This window comes from Lontra canadensis, unplaced genomic scaffold, assembly GCF_010015895.1.
Source record: "Lontra canadensis isolate GAN:19392208 unplaced genomic scaffold, GSC_riverotter_1.0 scaffold37, whole genome shotgun sequence".
In the NCBI taxonomy this organism is placed as follows: domain Eukaryota; kingdom Metazoa; phylum Chordata; class Mammalia; order Carnivora; family Mustelidae; genus Lontra; species Lontra canadensis.
This window is the reverse complement of record NW_022631031.1, coordinates 4674675-4695139: the sequence shown is the minus strand read 5'-3', so window position 1 is coordinate 4695139 and position 20465 is coordinate 4674675. Positions and strand designations below refer to the sequence as shown.

General features: G+C 36.8%; 1 pseudogene; it reads right to left on the bottom strand.

Moving 5' to 3' along the window:
* Positions 1-236: 236 nt before the first annotated feature.
* LOC116874527 lies at positions 237-6270 on the bottom strand (annotated as a pseudogene).
* Between the last annotated feature and the right edge of the window lie 14195 nt (positions 6271-20465).

The window sequence follows — 20465 nt, the reverse complement described above, 5'->3', positions numbered from 1 at the left end:
GTCTTACCTGTTCCTTGAAGTCTTCAGCTTTGGCAGTGTTTTCTATGTATCTTCCAACACTGGTGACAAAGGAAAATGGATGTTAGTGTGGCTTATTGCTTCGTGAATTATTCCAGTCTTATTCACCCTGGAAGGGAAAACAGTTTTCCAAGTGGTCTCTTTTTTTTTTTCTTTAAGAAATTATTTATTTTTCATCAGCCTTATTTCCATGTTGTCTGCCTTTGTGGAAGAGCAGCTTACGACCACTTAGTGGTCGTTCCTACCCTTTCAGTGGCCTGAGCAGTGGGAGAAGCCTTCAGAAGCCAGCTGAGCACTCCAGTTTTCAGTAGGGAACTGCTGAATCAGCACAGATGTCCTCACAGCAGTCTCGGACTTCAGGTGGAGTACCGGTGAACTCATGAGCTGGAGCAGTCCATTCACCTTGAAATTCCTCCTCGGTCACAATCTCGCCAGCAGCAGCCTGCTTTTCTTTTTCCATCTTTTCAAGCTCTCTGAACTAGAGATCAGGTGTAACTTCCCAGGAGTGTTCGCGGGAAATGGTGCCACATATGCATAGACTTCCCAGCCTAGTATCCACCACATCAGACCCACTGAGTGAGCCCCTTTGTTGTTGCAAGGGATGGCCATGTCCACACAGTGCTGAGGAGAGTCTGTGTTACATAGAGCGACAGTAGGCAGGTTAATGTAAGATGCCTCTGTGAGAGGCTGGTGGGCAACCCTGGGATCAGTAACCACCAGAAGTCTCAGCTCCCAGAGGCTCCCTGGATCTAGGTAGTGAAGTCTACAGGAACGAAGCGGCCAGCAGGAATAGTGGCTCTGGAAGCAGCAGGGCATTTCAGCTCACTGGCCAGTATCCCTGGATGATATGAAATTGACAAGAGCCAGGTTTTCAAGGGCAACGGTGGTACAAGCTGCCAGCAGGAGCTTCTCCCAGGTTCTCTTCAGATTTATGATAGAGATGCCATCACATTTCCTTTTGTAGATGCACTGTTCCATTTGGAAATCAAGGTTGGTGCCAGCCAGGTGGGTTCCTGATGCAAGGAATTTGAGGACATTCTCCTCCTTCATTTACAGGACATCAGGGGCTCCAGATATTGTGAAAGATTCCCTTTAATTTAAGACAATGCCATAGGGACCCCTCCCTGTGTGGTGTGGAAAGCCCAAGTGGTCTTTTTTAATAAGTAAACTTATTTGTTATTGAGTTTAGTAAAGTTTCACTAAATGCCAGATTGAGTAATTCTTGACTTTGAAAACTTCTGAAAAAATTGCAAAAGTTTGTCCTTATGTTTTGGATGCTTAGTTTTTTAATGTCTTGCTAATCATGAGCTATCTCAAGGCACAGTATATGACACGAGGATCTTCATTAGCAATAACAACAAAAAAAATCCACACTTCAAATAGTTTCATCATAACTTTGAACCCTAGGGGAGGTGACTTTTTGTTATATCTGAATAAATCTTGTTTAATACTGTAATTGCCAAAAAGCATGTTCACAAAGAAAAGTGTCACAGCTAAGATTTTCTTTTTAGTCCAATTGTGCTTGTATTAACTTTATCTGCTGTTCCTTTGAAGGATTTTTTAAGTCATTTGTCCATTTCATGAATGTTAGTTTAGGAAGAACTTAAAACAACCCAGATAACCTCATGATGAAGAAATGGGAGGAGGTGCCCCGTTGTTCTGGGGAATGCAATTCCCACTACTTTGCTCCCATGTGATACGAGGTTAAATCCTAACACCAGACATTCACGAGCTACAGACCGTGATGGCCCATTGTCAATCTTTTTAATTAAATGTTAGGAAGGACTCGTTTCTTTTAACTTATTTTTAAATAACTAGAAGTTTTAATATTTTCTTCCCAAAGTACAATGGATAGCCTAGTGCTCTCCTGAAATACATATACCTCACTTTGGAGTAACTGTTCTAATGTTTGGTTGAGTGAGAAAACGTGCTAACGTTTTGGACGATTTCCATCTGCTGAAGCCCTGAGAGTCTTATCATCTTGAGCACCAGAATGTATCATTTACTGTTTGGTATTATTTTCATTGTAAATATATTTGTCTTGTCTCCTCACCTAAATTATAAGTAACTGGAGGTCATGGTATACTCTTTTCTCTTATTCTTTTTTTTTTAACATTTTATTTATTTGACAGAATACAAGTAGGCAGAGAGGCAGGCAGAGAGAGGGGAAGGGAAGCAGTAGAGAGCCCGATACGGGGCTCAATCCCAGGACCCTGGGATCATGACCCGAGCTGAAGGCAGAGGCTTTAACCCACTGAGCCACCCAGGCGCACCTCTTTTATTCTTCACATTACCCAGCACAGGCCTTTGTCTAGAAGATATATGATAAGTATGTTTTCTTGTGCTAAATGTTTAGCTTCTCATATGCTATTATCTTGTTTGCCTGAATTACAATTTCTGTAAGGGCAGGAGACTTATTGTTCTTCTTTGAATTCCCCACATCAGCTGCATAACTTATATGAACCTCCAATGAACATTTGTTGACTAAAACCAGATAACAAAATAGATTTGACTAATGACCTCATTTTACACAGAAATTAAACCAGTAAACTATGGATCATGGCTCTAATAAAATTCATGCATTCTTTCACTCATTCATTCCATCAAATAATGTTTACAGTGCATTTTCTATGTACCACACATTAATTACAACTGTGGCATAGCAATACAGAAAGTGGAGAACACAAACTAAAAATATGATATACACGCTATATAATCATATATAATAATCCATATTGAATAGAGGCAAAAAGAAGCTGTTACACACTCTCATAAAACTCTTCAATTTTATATGTAACATCCAATGTGGTTATAAATTATTTATTCAATATTGGTCTGTTTTCCTCACTGGAAAGTAAGTCCCACTGAGGCTCAGACCAGACCTGACTTGTTACTACTCCACCCAGGGGTATAGCACAATGCTGGCACATAACCAAGTAGTCAGTAAGTCTATCTTGGATGAATACATAGTTGAATGTATGGGGAGAAAACCAATACTGACAGCATATATTTTAAAATCCAAAAATAGGGAGAATTATAAAACAGAAGATTAAACTTTTATTGAAGACAACTTGAGACAGACAAATTGTTCAAGAAAAGTACTCTATGAGTAAATTAAAAAGAGTAATTTAAAAGATAAGTTTCTGTTGGATTTTGACAATGGCCGCAAGTTCAAGAATTCAGTAATTTGCTCAACAAATACGTACTGAATTCATATGAAATTTCAGGCACTGTACTGGGTGCTGGGATGCAGAGGAGTAAGATAAACTTGTTCTCTGTCCACATGGAATTTACAGATATGTAGAAGGTACTAAAAGGCATAAAGATTATTTTTCCAATATGTAAAATAAAACAAAAATCTTTATTACCAAAAATAATTGCATATTTGATAACACAAGCAAATACCTAACAAGTCTTTGATTGTATTTTGGCATACATATGTATTTTGGTCACATATGTGTAACTTCAGTTCCCACATTATGTTCTGTGGTTTCCTGCATAACAGGCTTTTCCGCACTCTGGATCATTGTTCATGCTTTGCTCCTTTCTGGAAGACTTTCCCACTTAAAGCCTTTTTTACTTCTCCAAATCTACTTATCCTCTAACATTTTTGGACAAGCACAGCCCCCACTCACCCTTTGATACCCCCTCAAACACCTTTGTGTGTGTGACCATCTTTGTACTTACAATAGCATTTATTTGTCGATCGTGATTTATTTGTCTCTTTTCTGAACTCTAAGTGCCTCTAGGGCAGAGGCTAATTTTCACTGATTTTGTATTTGTAATTCCTGGTACAGAATAGATGATCAATAAATGTTTGTTAACTGGTGCTGAAACTCCTACTCTCTATTTTGAAAGAGCTATCTGTCTAATATAAGAGTAGGACTTCACCTGACTGCGTGTATTTCCAAGCTTTCTTTAAAAGGCATTCTGCAATCTGCTCGTCATCAGGAAAAATCATAGCTACAAGCATCACAAACCTGATTACATTCTCATTTCTTTTCACCAACAGCTTAAATCCACATGAGAATTTGAGGCAGAGAATGTAACATATCTTTACCATCCTGATCGCATGAAATCTATTTATCTTCTTAACACTTCAAGTACTAAAAGACTGCATAATAAGCAAAGTCACACTTCTTTTTTGGCAAGTCTCACGTCTAAAATGCTGCTAAAGTGCTACAGGGGAACATTCTCTGTGCCATTACCACTCCTGGGGTAATAAATGAATTTTTCCAGAAACACAATACAAAAAGAATTATGAGTGTATGAAAATACCATCTGTGAATATTATCTCTGACTTGGTACATCAGATACATAGTGAGGTATACATAGTGAGTTCCCTTCACTGATTAATTATTACGTTGGTATCTCTGCATTATCTGTTGTCACAATAATGTTTCATAACAAACCACCAAAACCCAGTGTCTTAAAACAATGAACATTTATTTAGTTCACTAAATAAAAAATACAGTTGTTGATATTGAATAGGTTTAGCTGGAAGTTTCTTCTGATCTCATCTGGATTTCCTGATGTATCTGAGGGCTGGCTGGCAATTGGATGAATCAGGATGGCCCAAGCTCAGATGTCTGAAATAACTTAGCCCTATTCCTCATGTCTGCCATATTCTTCCTGCAGAGCAGCTGGACATGTTCTCATAGCATGGCAGAGGAGAAGAGTGACTAGGGCCAATCATGCAAAAAGGCAACAGAAAAGCACATGCACCTTTCTACAAAGCCTCTGTTTGTGTCATGTTGGCTAACATCCTATTGGCCAAAACAATTCACATGCCCAAGCATAGAGTCACAGTAAAGTGGAACTTTATTAATTTTTTTAAAGATTTTATTTATTTATTTATTTATTTGTCAGAGAGGGAGAGAGAGAGAGAGGGAGAACACAAGCAGGCAGAGTGGCAGGCAGAGGCAGAGAGAGAAGCAGACTCCCCACTGAGCAAGGAGCCCGATGCGGGACTCGATTCCAGGACCCTGGGATCATGACCTGAGGCAATGGCCTAACCAACTGAGCCACCCAGGCATCCCTGGAACTTTAAAGTTATAGGAAAAACATTGTAGATTCAAAGAAGTCATTAAGTGGGGTCATTAATACAACCAATCTATGGGCACCTGGATTCCTGAACCTACCATGATATTACATTGAAAAATCGCATGACATTTCCATATAAAGAATTCTGGATACTTCAGAAAGTAGAGTTTTCTAAGAAAATACTACAGTGTTTTTTGTTTTTTTTTTTTTAAAGATTTTCTTTCTTTATTTGAGAGAGAGAAAGCGAGAGCATGCACACGAGGCCGGGGGTGCAGAGGGAGAAGCAGGCTCCCTGATGAGCAGGGACCCTGACATGGGGCTCAATCCCAGGACCCTAGGACCATGACCCAAGCCGAAGGCAGCCACTTGACTGACTGAGCCACCCAGACACCCCAACTACAGTGTATTAAAGTTTTGAATTTTATTTGGAATTTGGCATTCAGTTTCACAAAGCTATAGGTTTTTTAAAATAAATTCTCCATCTGATATACTTTTATCAAATATAAGGGTAAAGGAAAACTATGCAATAATAGCAATTATAAACTACAACTGATTTTGTGAAATCCAGCAAAGTAAACCTGTTAAGACAGGTAATACAAGGGGTCCACTAAAGAAGGAAATCGATGTAACAGAAAAATATTTATTTAACCTACAAAGAGAGTGTGTACGTGCACGTAAGCACATGCACATACACACATGAAATATTAGAGCCAAAGCTTCCAAATGAATACTGAAAAAAAATTGCTTAAACTAGAAAATTAGACTTTGCAATACTTTAAGAAAACAATGCATGAGTTAGGTTTTTCTGGCAGCAAAAAAGCCTTACATAGGTAACTTCTGTGGATACGGAAGACCTATGCAAAATAATCTCTCAACAGTCATATGGTCAGGCTTCCTGAAAAACTGAAATGCCATTCAAGATCCACTGGTGCTCAGTGTCTCTGTAACTACAGTGATCCAGCGGCTATCTGGTTTACCCTGTTGTCCCTCAGCAGCAAGAAAGAAAGTGCTTTCTATTCTAGGTTCTCTCCTGTAGAGCTAAACTTACCTCTGCTTCTGCGATCACTGTTTCTGTCTCACTGTCACTTCCCTCTACCTGTTTTTACTTTTACCTCTTGACTTCTGATTACTATGTCTTTCTATGAAGACTCTCTGTTTCCATGTCATCCGGCTACCTGTATCTCTCTCAACATTGTCTAATTCTGCCATCACTCTTCAGGAGGGTGTTGGCAAAGTCTTTATTCCAGGCCATGTCCTAAGCTACAGGCTAATTTTTAAATGAGTATCTTTGGCTCCAGAACCCATCATTGTTCTGCTCAGCTATTGTCCAATGTTAGTGTTATTGGGCAAAAAAAAAGGCCCCTCAGTTGAGGCCGTAATTATTCCCTGCACTCTGCGGCCTCTCAGAAGAGGGTAGCCAATGTGTTAAGGGCTTTCAACAGATTGTTTGATATAAAAACACAACAAACAAGAAAAGAAGAATCCAGGAATGCAAAGATATATCACAATAAGGTAACCTATTAATACAATCATAGTGTGTGTTTTATTTTCAACACCAAGCAATTCTCCAATTCTCAGGGGACACTGACAGAGTATCTGACAATTTAACTCAGTTCTGAGATTATTTACCTGGAGATAGCATCAGATCCCATAGTTTATGAGGCGAGCCCTATAAGACTGCCCCCTGCTCCTCTACAGCTGCCGGTCCCAAGTCCATGTTGTCACCTGTTTTTCTAACCTGCTGGCTAGAGATAGGAGGTTCCCAGAATTCCCACTTTGGGTTTGATTAATATGCTGGAATGGCTCACAGAACTTTGAAAAACACTTTTCCAGTTTATTATAAAAGAATATAACTCAGGAGTTGCCAGATGGAGGAGATGCATAGGGCAAGGTATATGGAAAGGGGTGTGGAGCTTCCATGCCCTCTTCCAATGGACCACTCTCCTCAACTCTTCATGTGTTCACCAACCCAGAAGCTCTCCAATCTTGTTCTTTGGGTTTTTATGGAAACTTCACTGTATAGACAGGATTGACTAAATCATCAGTCCTTGGTCATTGATTCAACCTTCAGCCTCTCTAGCCTTCTCAGAGATCAGGAGAATGTTTTTGTTGTTTAGTGCAATCCCAACTGCAAACCTGATGAGTTTTTTTTTTTTAATTAGACAAAAGGACACATGTAACTGATAATAACCATTATGTGAGAAAAAAAACTAGAAATTTTGAAAATGAAGAGTAATGATGAACATTTCCCTTAAAGGTAGCCTGTATGTACCCTTATGGTTATGCTTTGTGATCCATGTCAGCGTTCTGTTATGATTGCTTAGTTCATGTGGTTCATGCTTGTGCTTTACCTGTTGTTAAGCATTTGGTATATTAACCCTGCTTATAAGTAGTAAACTATATACTATAGCTATAGTAATTTAAAAAGTGTGATATTAGTGATTGCAAAAATAGAAAGACTGATAAAAGGAAGAGAATAGATGGCCTAGAAATAGATTATTGTTTAATGAAATGGAAAAAAAACTAATTTTAACATTTTACACTAGAATTTCTCTTGGGAAAGAAATCCTTTTGTTGAGAAAGATATCTTAATATATTGCACAAGGGTAAAAGGTGAGAGCCTCGGGGCATAGGCTGGAAGAAGATAATGGAGCAAAAAGAAAGACACACTACTCTGCCCCAAAAATTAAAAATGAAAAACTTGTATGAAAAGAAAGTAAATAGAGAAAGACTCACATGCTTGTGGAGAGAGGTGGCCAGTGAGAAATTCCTGGCTGTAGATTGGCTGAAGGCTTTTTGACAACAGGGAGTTTTTAAGATCAATGTTATTTATTTAACTTTTCTTTTTCAAGTTTTCATTTAAATTCCAGTTAGTTAACGTATAGTGTAATATTAGTGTCAGTAGTAGAATTTTGTGATTTTTAAGATCAATTTTAAATTGTTTGTATTGCTGCATGAAAATCCCCTTTGTCTCCCTCTAACTGTCAACGAAGAATGCTGCACTCAGAGGATAACTCTCACGAGTGAGGTTTTTTTTTAAGGGGGTGGGAGTAGTGATAAGGAATCCAAAAAAAAAATCTTGAGATTCATGTCTAGTGCGAAGCAGAGAAGAGGTCAGCCATGTGGGATGAGATGTATGTAAAAGCAGTAGTTAATTAGAAGCTGATTCACAAAGCCAGAAGAGACCATGTAAATAAATTCTTTTGGGGATTCAGAGAATTTGTAAGAGGGAGATTGGATTTCTCATAGGATGTTGACTAAGGGGTTAGAGCCAATTTTATTTAAATATCAAAGGGAAGGCCAACCTTAACTGACAACTGGGTTAACTAGTACATGTGGCAATTCAGCCTGTGATAATAATAATTTTTAAAGTTGGCATTATGAATCAGTGGGAAAAGGAAGTATAAAGAACTACCTTTTATTATAGGTTGACCTAGGGAGGGATAAAGTCCTACGTTAGAGTTTAATCAGATAATAATTTGTATAGTCAAGAGATCATCATTAAGAGTTACTCTGCCTAGGACCTACTCTATGCTAGGCTCTGTCTTAGGCACTGAGGATAGTGTAGTGAACATAGTAGACAAAATATCAGCTCTTAGAAACTTTTCATTCTAGAGGATGGAGATAGCCATTTTTTTAAGTGAGGGGCATACATCTTCGTGATGCACTATTTTTGGTATGCTGAAAAATGTATTTTGAATTCAGAGAAAAATGAGTGAGGAGAATTTACATGGTCAGCAAAATGACATGAAAAACTACCTCAAAGTAGCAGGGGAAATGACCTTGAAATGATGGAATAATTAATTTGTGTATTTTTAAAAGGTTTTATATATTTATTTGTCAAAAAGAAAGAGCACAGTCAGGGGGAGTGGTAGGCAGAGGGAGAAGAAGGCTCCTTGCAAGGAGCCTGATGCAGGACTTGATTGCATGACCCTGGGATCATGACGGGAGCCAAGGGCAGATACTTAATCAACTGAACCACCCAGGCATCCCTAATATGTGTTTTAGAACAAGGTCAGCAAACTTATCCTGCCCCGGGTTAGTTAATAAATATTTTAGGCTTTGTATACTATACAGTCTATGTTGCAACTACTCAACTCTGCTATTGTAGCTCAAAAGTAGCCACAGACAATACAAAAGAGAATGAGCATATGCCTGTCTTGGTATAAAACTTTACTTACAAAAATGGGTATCAGTTTGCCCACCATAGTTTACCAACCCCTCCTCTAGGGTTAGGATGCCTGTACTCAAGTTTGACTTCATCTCTTACTGGATGAAAGACTTTGCACAAATTACCCAAATTCTCTAACGTTTGTAGTTCATAAGAGGAAAACAAAATAATGCATATAAACTGGTTTGTTGTTGTTTTTTTTTTTTTTTTTTTTACAGTTCCTGGCTCATAATAAATTCTCAAAAACTGTTAGTCACTATTACTAAATTAATGTTTTAGATATGTATTTACAGCCTCTGAACATACATTTTGTCCACATGTGTGCATACTTGTGTTTGGCTGTGTCTGCCTGCATGTATGGAAATGTATGTTTGTGTGAGATGGATCGTATCCATATCCATGTCCTGGATTATAAAATGAGTTAAGATTGTGTAAATGACACTGGTGAAATAGCCACCACAACTGAAGGTATTGGAGTTTTCATGGCCACAGTAGACTGAGTACCAAGCTCACCTCACCTTCCGAGACAATTCTACTAGACTTGGAGGACCAAAAACTAACATGAATGGAACTTCCGGGGCCCCAGAACACTGCTCTAGACTGGAAGACTTATGCTTGGGAATTGCACTGCTTCAGGAGTAGCAGTAAGGAAAGACTGGATATTAAGGTAAAATTAACCCCCTGAGTTGAAGAGAAGGAAAATATAGTTTGGGAAGATTACTAGACTTTGTGGAGTAGAGAGCTAGAGAGGAGAAAACAACATGAAGAAAAGATATTAAATCCTGCATGGTGACTTGAGACTGTTATTGAATATAATTAACACATGCATAAGGTGAAACTCTCCAAGGCCAGACAAAAAAAATGGACCAGAGAGCTGTAAAGTGAATAATTCTCAAAGTTCACAAACAGCTTAGAGGCGTTTGAGTCTGGCCAGCCAGATTCTATGAGCCTTTTTGAATACCCAGAGTACAGTCTACTCTACATCAGCTCACCAAAAAAAGCTTAAAAACAAGACTCAAAAAAACCTAGTTGATTATGAAGTAACTTACCTAGTATTTTAGCATTCTTAAAGAACAAACAAAGCAGCACTCAAAAAAGCACACACTGACAAGGTCCAGCAGGCAGCAAAAAATTACTAGACATGCAAAGAAGCACAAATATGTTTCTCACACTAGAATAATCTGTCATAGAAAAAAAAACCTATGAAATAATATAAATGATGGAATTAGCAGAAAAGAATGATAAAAGAGTTATTATAAACATGTACAAGAATTTAAAGGAAAAATAAATATAATGAAGATAGGGAAGATATTTTTTAAAATACCAAATGTACTTTCTAGGGTTGAAAAATATAATATCTGAAATAGGAAATATACTAGATGGTCTTAACAGTAGATTAGGTACTACAAAAGAAAAGTTAAACTCAAGACAGAGCAATAGAAACCACCCAAACTGAAGTGCAAAAAGAAAAAAAAAAAGTCTCTAAAAATGAACAAATTAAACTATTAACAACAAAAGCAGAGCCTCAGTGACCTATCGGGGGGAGGGGAAAAACTAAACAGTAATGATGTAATACATATTTAATTACAATATATTCAATGGGAGTCCCAGAAGGGAGATCAACAGGAAGTAGGAAAACAGCATTTGAAAAAATAACAGCCAAAACTTTTCTAAATACGATAAAACATAAAACCCCATAAATCCAAGAAGCCCAATGAATCTCATGGAGGATAAATCACATAAAGGTATGTACTAATCGGATTGCTCAAAACCACCGATAAAAAAAATTTTTTAAGGAAACAATAACAACAAAAAAGCAGCAGAAATCCTCCAACAACAACAAAAAGGTGTACTACTACAGAGAAACAAAAATGTTAAATTATTTCAGAACTTTCATCAGAAACTGCAGGCCGGAAGACAAAGTACATCTTTAAAAAACTGAAGGAAAAAAAAAAATAATAAAAGTAGAATTCTTTACCTAGCAAAAAAATTCCTTAGAAAATGAAAGTGAAATAAAACTTTTTTGGACAAATAAAATCTGAGATAATTATTATCAGTAGAACTTTACTACCAGAAATATAAAAGGAAGACCTTCAGGCTAAAGGAAATTGAATCAACTTGTAATCCAGACCCACACAAAGAAATGAATATTGTTCAGGGGTGCCTGGGTGGCTCTGTCAGTCAAGCGGCTGCCTTTGGCTCAGGTCATGATCCCAGGGTCCTGGAATCTAACCCTGCATCGGCCTCCCCGCTCAGTGGGGAGCCTGCTTCTCTCTCTTCCTCTGCTTGCTGCTCTGCCTGCTTGTGCTCTCTCTCTCCATCTCTCTAATAAATAAGTAAAATCTTAAAAAAAAAAAAAACTTACTTGAAAAAAAAACTTTCAGAAGTGAATATCATTGGAAAAATATATATGTGCATAAATATAAACTTTTTTATTTAAAAAAGTGATTCTTTTAAAGTAAAAATGTTAGTAATGTACTATAGAGGATACAACGTGTAGTACTTCAACTTACAACAACAACAGCACTAAGAAAAAGAAGGGAAAAGTTGAAGTACACTGCCATAAAGTTCTTACATTAAATACGAAGTGGTATAATAGTATTCAGAGTTAGACTGTGTAAGTTAAAGATGCATTCTATAAGTCCTAAAACAAACAATTAAAAACTACTAAGAGCTATCGGTAGTAAGTCAGTAGTGGATATACAATGGAATATTAGAAAATACTCATCTAGGGGCACCTGGGTGGGGCAGTCGGTTAAGCATTTGACTTTTGGTTTCAGCTGGGATCGTGGTCTCATGGTCATGGAATCAAGCTCCACGTGGAATCCCAAGGGACTCCTGGGGCTCTGTGCTTGTTACAGAGTCTGCTTGGGATTCTCTCTCCCTCCCCATGTGCCCCTTCCACTCTTGTCTCTCTCTTTAAAATGAATAAATAAATCTTTTAGAAAAATTCATCTAATCCATTGCAATGCAGAAAAAAAAAGAAAAAGAAACAAGAAGAGATGGTATAAAAATAAAAGAAGTTTTAAAAGACATAAATGTAAAGCTGATTGTATCAATAATCATTACATTTAAATGGTCTGAACACTTCAGTTAAAAGGCAGAGGTTGTCCTGATTGGATAAAAAAATCAAGTTTCAACCAATGCTGTCTACAACAAAACTACTTTGAAATATAAAGATATAGATACATTAAAGGTAAAATATGGAAAAAGATATTACTCAAATACTAATCATAAGAAACTTGAAGTGGATAAATCAATATTATTATTAATTCAAAACAAATAATACTAACAGATTATGAAGGAAATTTTGTAATGATAAAGAAGAAAAAATAATCCTAAATATATATACATCTAATAACAGACCTTTAAAACACATGAATAATAGAACACAAAGGCAAAAATGGTGTTTCCACAATTACAGCGAGAGATTTCAATATTCCTCTTAATAATTGATAATAGCAAGTAGATGAAATTCATGAAAGCTATAGAAAGCTTGAAAAATATTATCATTCAACTTGACCTAATAACCATGTATAGAACAATTTTCATTCTCCCCAACAACAGCAGAAAATATACTATTCATGTGCAAATGAAAAATTCACTGAGAAGCTGAGGGATAAAACAAGTATCAACAATTTAAAAAGACAGAAATAATAGAGCACATTCTCTGACCATAATAGAATTAAATTAGAAAATAATGACAAAAAGATATCTGGTAAGTTCCCAAATATTTGAAAATTATGCAACATACTTCATGGGTCAAAGAAGGAATCACATAAAATATAAGAAAATATTTAGGACAAACAAAAATAAAATATATCAAAATTTGGGGGATTAAGCTAAAACAGTGTAGAGAAGGAAATTTATGCTCTACGTGCTAATGCTAGAAAAGAATTAAGGTCCCATGGTGCCTGGTTGGCTTAGTCAGAAGAGCATGCACCACTCGATCTCAGGGTCATGAGTTTGAACCTCATGTTAGGGGTAGAGATTACTAAAAAAATAATAAAAACTTTTAAAAAGGGGGGGAGGGGCACCACCTGGGTGGCTCAGTGGGTTAAAGCCTCTGCCTTCGGCTCAGGTCAGGATCGCAGGGTTCTGGGATCAAGCCCTGCATCAGGCTCTCTGCTCAGCAGGGACACTGCTTCCTCCTCTCTCTGTCTACCTGCTTGTGATCTCTGTCTGTCAAATAAATAAATAAAATCTTAAAAAAAAAAAAAAAAGGTAAGTTCCCAGGACAAATGTACACTTTAAAAGAAAGAGCAAATAAACCCCAAATAAGTCTAAATATGGCAATAAAAAAGATGAAAGCTAAAACAAATGAAACAGAAAATGGACAAATTAATGAAACCAAAGCTTTGTTTTAAAGAGATCAGTCAAACTGAAAGATCTTTATCTAAACTGATAAAGTAAAAAAGACACAAAATACCAATATTAGAATAAAAAATAAGACACTGCTATATTCCTACAAATATGAAAGAATAATACTCATCTATTATGAATATTATAATAGTAATATTATATTATAATATATATAATATATAATATATAATATTATATATAATAGTAATATTATGAAAAATTTTAGGTCAACAAGCTGACAACTTAAGTGAAATAGAAAAATATCTTGAAAGACACAAAATACCAAGACCAGTACAAGAAGATATGAAAATTTGAATTGTATTTTATCTACAAACAAATTAAATTCATAATTAAAACTCTCACAGAAAGAAAACTCTTGCCCCAGATAGCTTCACCGGTAAAATCTCTCGAACACTTAAGAAATAAATAATAAAAATCCTACACAATTTCTTTCAAAATTAGATAAAGAGTCTACATTCCCAAGCTTATTTTATTAGGCCAGCCTTACCCTGATAACAAACCTAGACAAAGACATAACAAAAAAAACTACACCAATATGTTTAATGAACTTAGATTGCTTAAAATCTTTTAAAGTTTAGCAAATAAAACCTAGCAACAAATAAAATGTCTAATACACCATGGTCAAGTTAGTTTATTTCAAGAATGTAAGGTTGTTTTAACATTTGAAAAATCAATCAACTTAACCCATCATATCAAGATGGGTTCATACCAGGATGAATCCATCAATTGTTCATCTCAACAGATGCTCCCTCCTAAAGCATATGATAAAACTTAACACTCATTCATCATAAGAATTCTCAGCAGACAGGCAAAGAAGGGAACTTCCTCAACCTGGTAAGGGCATATATAAATAAATAAATAAATAAATAGATAGATATCTATGGATAACATAATACTTACTGGTAAAACACTGAATGGTTTTCTTAAAGTCAGGGCAAAGGCAAGGATGTCCTTTCTCACCATTTCTGTTCAGCACCCTGCTGGATGTGCTAGTCAGTGCAATAAAAGCAAGAAAAGGAAATAAAAGCATACAGAATGGGGGCACCTGGGTGGCTCAGTGGGCTAAAGCCTTGAGCTTCAGCTCAGGTCATGATCCCAGCGTCCTGGGATCAAGTCCCACATCCGCCTCCTTGCTCAGCCCGGAGCCTGCTTCTCCCTCTGCCTCTGACTGTCACTCTGCCTGTGCTCGCTCACTCTGACAAATAAATAAATAAAATCTTTTTTAAAAAAATAACAGTTATAACAGCATCAAAAGCGTGAAATATGTAAGGATAAGTGTATGCAATACCAATACTATAAAAAATACAAAATATTGCTAAGAGAATTTAGAGGCCATCTAAATAAACTGAGATCTATATCTGGGGATTGGAAGACTAACTATTGTTAAGAGGTCAATTCTTCCTAAATTAATCTACATATTCACAATCCCAAGCAAACCCCTCAAGGTATGTTTTAAAAAAAATTAATGAGTTAACTAACAATCATACAGAAATGCAAAGAACCTGGAAGAGTCAAAATTATTGTGAGAAAAAAGAACAAACTTGGACTATTTATACTTCCTGACTTTCAAGACATTCTAAAAATTACAGTTAATCAATATAGTGTGATATTTGCATAGACAGACATATAGTTAAATGAAATGGAGTAGAGTCCTAAAATAGACATTGAATTTTTACTAAATTTGGCAAAGTTGTTCAATGAGGAAAGAATTATCTTTTCAATAAATGGTGATAAAACTGTGTATCTATTTGGAAAAGAATTAATATTGACTCTTACCTCACACCATATGCAAAAATTGATCTTAAATGTATTATAGACTCAAAGATAAAAGCTCAAAGTTTAAAATTCAAGAAGAAAGATTAAAAAATCTTCATTTTCCTGGAGTGGGTAAAATTTCTTAAATATGTCATAGAAAACATAAAACACATAAACCACAAAACAAACAATTCATAAATTAAAAACTTCTATTCTTTAAAAGACATTGCTAACAAATGAAAATGCAAGTTTATCTGTTTCTGTGTAAAAAATTCTTCAAAAAATAGTGGCTGAAAATAGAAATAAACTATTATCTCTCACAGTGTTTGTGGATCAAGAGTCTGTGACTTGTGTGGCTGGCCATTTCTGGCTTAGAGTGTCACATGAGATTGCAGTTGTGACATGAGAAGGCAAGTTGCTCTTAGCTGTTTATCAACAGGCCTTAGTTCCTCTCTGCATGGGTCTTTCAAAATACTGGCTTTCTCTAGATCAAGCACTCCAGGAGGGCAAGATTGATGCTGCAATCTCTTTTATGACCTAGCCTCAGAAGTTACATATCATCATCCCAAGGGGGGGAGGGGGTTCTACAAGAGTATTGATACCAGGGCCAGGATCAATGAAGTTCATCTTGGATAGGCATATAGTTTATATGTGTTTGTATATGTAGTTAGACCACCATAGTAAGACACAATCTGCGAGAAAAGATTTTACACATACATACCTCATGAAGGATTGGTATATAGAATTATACGTAGAATAGACAAAAACAATTTGAAATGGGGAAATGATTTGAACAGACACTTCACAAGAGAAAATATACAAATGACCCATAAGTAAATGAAAAGATGCTAAACATCATTAGTTATCAGGGAAATACAAGAGAAAACACAATGACACAATGACCAATACACATCCACTGATGGCTAAGATCAAAAAGGACTAACATTACCAAGTGTTAGAGAGGAAATGGAACAACTAGAACATACATTGCTGGTAAGAATGTAAAATGGTACAACCACTTTGGAAAGCAGGTTGGCAATTTCTTATAAGGCTAAATATGTACTTCCCATGACCCAGCAACTCTACTCCTAGGCATTATTTACCCAAGAAAAAGAAAACGTATGTCAACACAAAGACTTTTAACCACATGATCATGGAATCTTTAGTCATAATAACCAAAAATAGGAAACAAAATGTCCATGAATAGAACAAACATTTAAACAATTTGGCAAATCCATACAATAGAATAGTAGTAAACAGTAAAGAAGGAACATTGCTACACACAACAATATGAACAAATCTCTAAAATATGCCTAACTAAAGAAGCAAGACACAGAAAAGTACATAGTAAATTATTTAATTTATACTAAATTCTTGAAAAAGTGAAATTATTATCCAGTGGCAGAAAGCAGAAAGCCTAGGACTGGGGATAAAACAAGGTAAAGCAGCACCCAAATGAACAAAGGATATGAAGCAAATCCACCTCTTTCATAAGTACATGTGAGAAAGGGAAATTTTAAGGTGCAGGGAAAACAAGTAAGTGTGAGGTTTCTCACCTTTGGCACTATATTGCCATTTGAGTCTGATAATTCTTCATTGCTGCAGGGGTGTGTGGTGTGTGTGTGTGTGTGTGTGTGTGTGTGTGTGTGTGTACTGTCTTATGCACTGAAAGAAATGTAGCACTCTCTGGTTTCTACCCACAAGATGGCAATGGAAATCTCTGCCCCTACCTCCCCATCAGTTGTGACAATCAAAAATATCTTATAATATTACCAAATGTCCCCTGGCATGCAAAATTGTCCCCAGTTGAAAACCACTGGGTTAGTGTGTTTGTTATCTATTGCTGTGTAACAAATTATCCCCCAAATTTGGTGGATCAAAACAATAAACATTTATTATCTGACAGTTACTATGGGGAAGATATTTGCAAGTGACTTAGTTGGGGGATCTGGTTCAACTTTTCTAATGGGGTTGAAATCAAAATGTCTGCATCATCTAAATGCTTGACTGGGGCTGGAGAAACTGCTTCCAAGATCACTCAATCGCATGGAGATTGGCAGGAGGCTCAGATCCTTGCTGTTATTTGGCAGGATATTCTGTTCCTTGCCCTGTGGGCATCTGATAAAGTTACCTGACATGTCCTCATGACATGGTAACTGCCTTCCCCAGAACAAGTGATCCGAGAGAGAGTAGGGAGGAGCCACAATAGCTTTTTAAGATCTTCTCTTGGAAGTGACAGTCTGTCACTTCTGCTATATTGTACACATTTGAAGCAAGTCACTAAGTACAACTTACATTCACTTGGGAGGGAATTAGTCTCTACTTTTTAAAGGAGGGAATATGAATAAATATGTAGACATATTTTAGAGTATGTGGAGAGGGATTTTTTAACAAACAAGCTGGGGAAGATCACAGACTACTTAGAGAAAATAAAAAATAGATCATCATTCCAAATGAATCTGAAAGGATTAAATTGTTTAATGAAAAAGGTGAAATCACCAAATAAATAGAAAAAAATAAAGACAGATAATGATATGATCTCAGGATGAGAAAGGACTTGTGAAGCATAAAATAACAGAAGACAACAAAAATGGAAAAGGCCAATCATTTCATCTGGGATCAATATATTATATATAAGTTGCCTTTTTTGACTACCCCAATAAGGAAACGAACAATGGACTAACAGTAGATACCATATTTGTACATATCAAAATATACCATGATGACCTGGGCACAGTAAAGGACAATCATATACTCTCAAACAGTGCTGTAGGAAAATTGATAACAATATAACAACAGTAATTTATTATGTGTCACGTAATTCTAGATATTTTATTTGTAGCAATTCATTTGCTTTTTGCTTCAACATCATGTGGTAGCATTATACCAATTTTCTGGTTGAGGCACTGTCAGATTAAGGAATTTGGCCAAATCTCATAGTTTGTAGGTGGCAGAACTGACTTATCTAATTGTTAGTAGGTTCAGTACCTCAGGCTTACCTTACTTTTAGGGTCCATGAAAAGTTTTATATTTCTTTTAAAATCAGAAGGGAATGGCTGAAGAAAATGTTTTCATGTATAATATTAATATATTATACTATAATATATAATATATTATAGTATAATATTAATATATTTGTTTTTATATCAGTGCAGTTATAAATATAATTTTTAATATTATTTTATGGAGGAAGAGGCTCACAAAGGTAAAGGAATCTGGGACCCATGAAAGTCTGAATGTGGCCTTCCTGAGTGGCAGAGCTGCATTTTGATACCAGGCAATGTGATACCGAAGCCTATGTTCTTTCTGGAAGGCAGCTTGCCAATATGTTTCGAAAGGGCTAAAATTGTTCACACCTCTAATTACTTTAAAGGATTTAAACTCAAGATAACATGTAAGGACACAATGATCTAATAAAAAGATACTTATTTATAACAGTATTCATTTGAAACCAAAGAAATATTTAAAAATGAAAAGCTGGCTCAACAATGACCGTCAGTTTAGGGGCCTAGGTGGCTATTAGGAGCTTCTGAATGGAACTGAACTGCGGGGAAACTGAGGACTCAGGGGACCTGAAAGTGAGCCGGAAGTGGAAGGAGGCCTGTAGGCGTTTTGGAGATGGCGTGCGGGGTATGTGTGTGTTCTATTTGAGAGTGGGCATGTTCTTGAATTCATTTTTAAAGGAAGGGGGCAAACAAAACAGTGAGGAGAGGGTTAGAGGAAACAGTATTCATTAAAACAGATCAGTGAACACAATCAGGGAACTCTGAAAAAAGTTCTGAAAGATGGAGGGACTGAGCATGCAAGAGTAAAGTGGCCTTGAAGATCATGTTAATCCTTCTCTTGAAAGTTCTGAAGAACCAGTGAAAGATTTTAAGCAGTGAAGCGACATACTCAGATGTGCATTTTAGAATAATCATAGTGGACATGGTATGCATTGAACCCTGGTCTGAATTGAGTGTAGAAACTGATGGAACAGAGAGTAAGAGAACTTACATTCACTCAAGAGTTATTTATTCAGGGGCACCTGGGTGGCTCAGGTTAAGCGTCTGCCTTTGGCTCAGGTCATGATTCTAGAGTCCAGGGACGGAGCCCAGCATCCAGCTCCCTGCTGGGTGGGCAGTGTACTTCTACCTATGCGTCCTTCCATTCCCTGTCCCCACTTCCACCCTCTCCACCCTCTATCCCTGCATCTCCACCCGCTCCACGCCCCCAGCACCCCCACCCCCAGCTGCTGCTCATGCTTTTTCTCTCCCTCATGGTCACTCTTCCTCTCAAATAAATAAATAAAATCTTTAAAAAAAAGTTATTTATTTAATCTTACAATTATTCATGGGGTGTTGATGCTGTTCTTGGTATGCAATTCTTTCAAGAGCTTAGTTAGGATGGAGAAAGAATTAGAAAGGTTCTAAAGTCAAGGGAAAATTTAAGACAGAAAAGAATTAAAACATGATCGTGCTGAGGGGGCACAGGAGGTAGTGGACAGTAAAGAGGTTCGCTTGGAGAGGAGCAGGGACACCCAGTCTTCGAGAGAGAAGGAAAACTAGTAAGCTTGGGTGTAGATCTAGGTAATTTGTGGGGCTTGGGTGAGGCAGTTGGGCTAAAATTGTAGAAAGCTGTGCTTGATGGCGTTTATCACTTCTGAAGCAGAAGACCAGGTCATCTGGTGAGTAATGTGGTCACCACTGATTTCTACCTGCAGTGTGGCCTTTCTTCTAAAAGCAACACACAGAACCAAAAATACTTCTAGAGACTAGTTGACTCGTTTGTATAAATGAGGATAATAGACCCTTTTTAATGGTATTGCCATGTGACTTGGTTGCACTGACACCTGTACTTGTTTAGTATTAGTTTTAGCATTGTACTCATATAGGAGTAGAGGGAGTGAAGGTTTTGATTACTAATAGAAATAAAATGGAAGTCTTCTGGCATGGCCATCTGTTAAATGCAGTATTTACTCTTGCAGTGGGTACTAAGTTAGATACTCAGGTTAAGGACTATTTATTCACAGCCTAATTTTGCTGTAAAGCATTCAAGAAAAGAACGCCAGTGCCGGAGGGCTTTACTCGCGATCAGGTCATTCACCGGTTCTGCT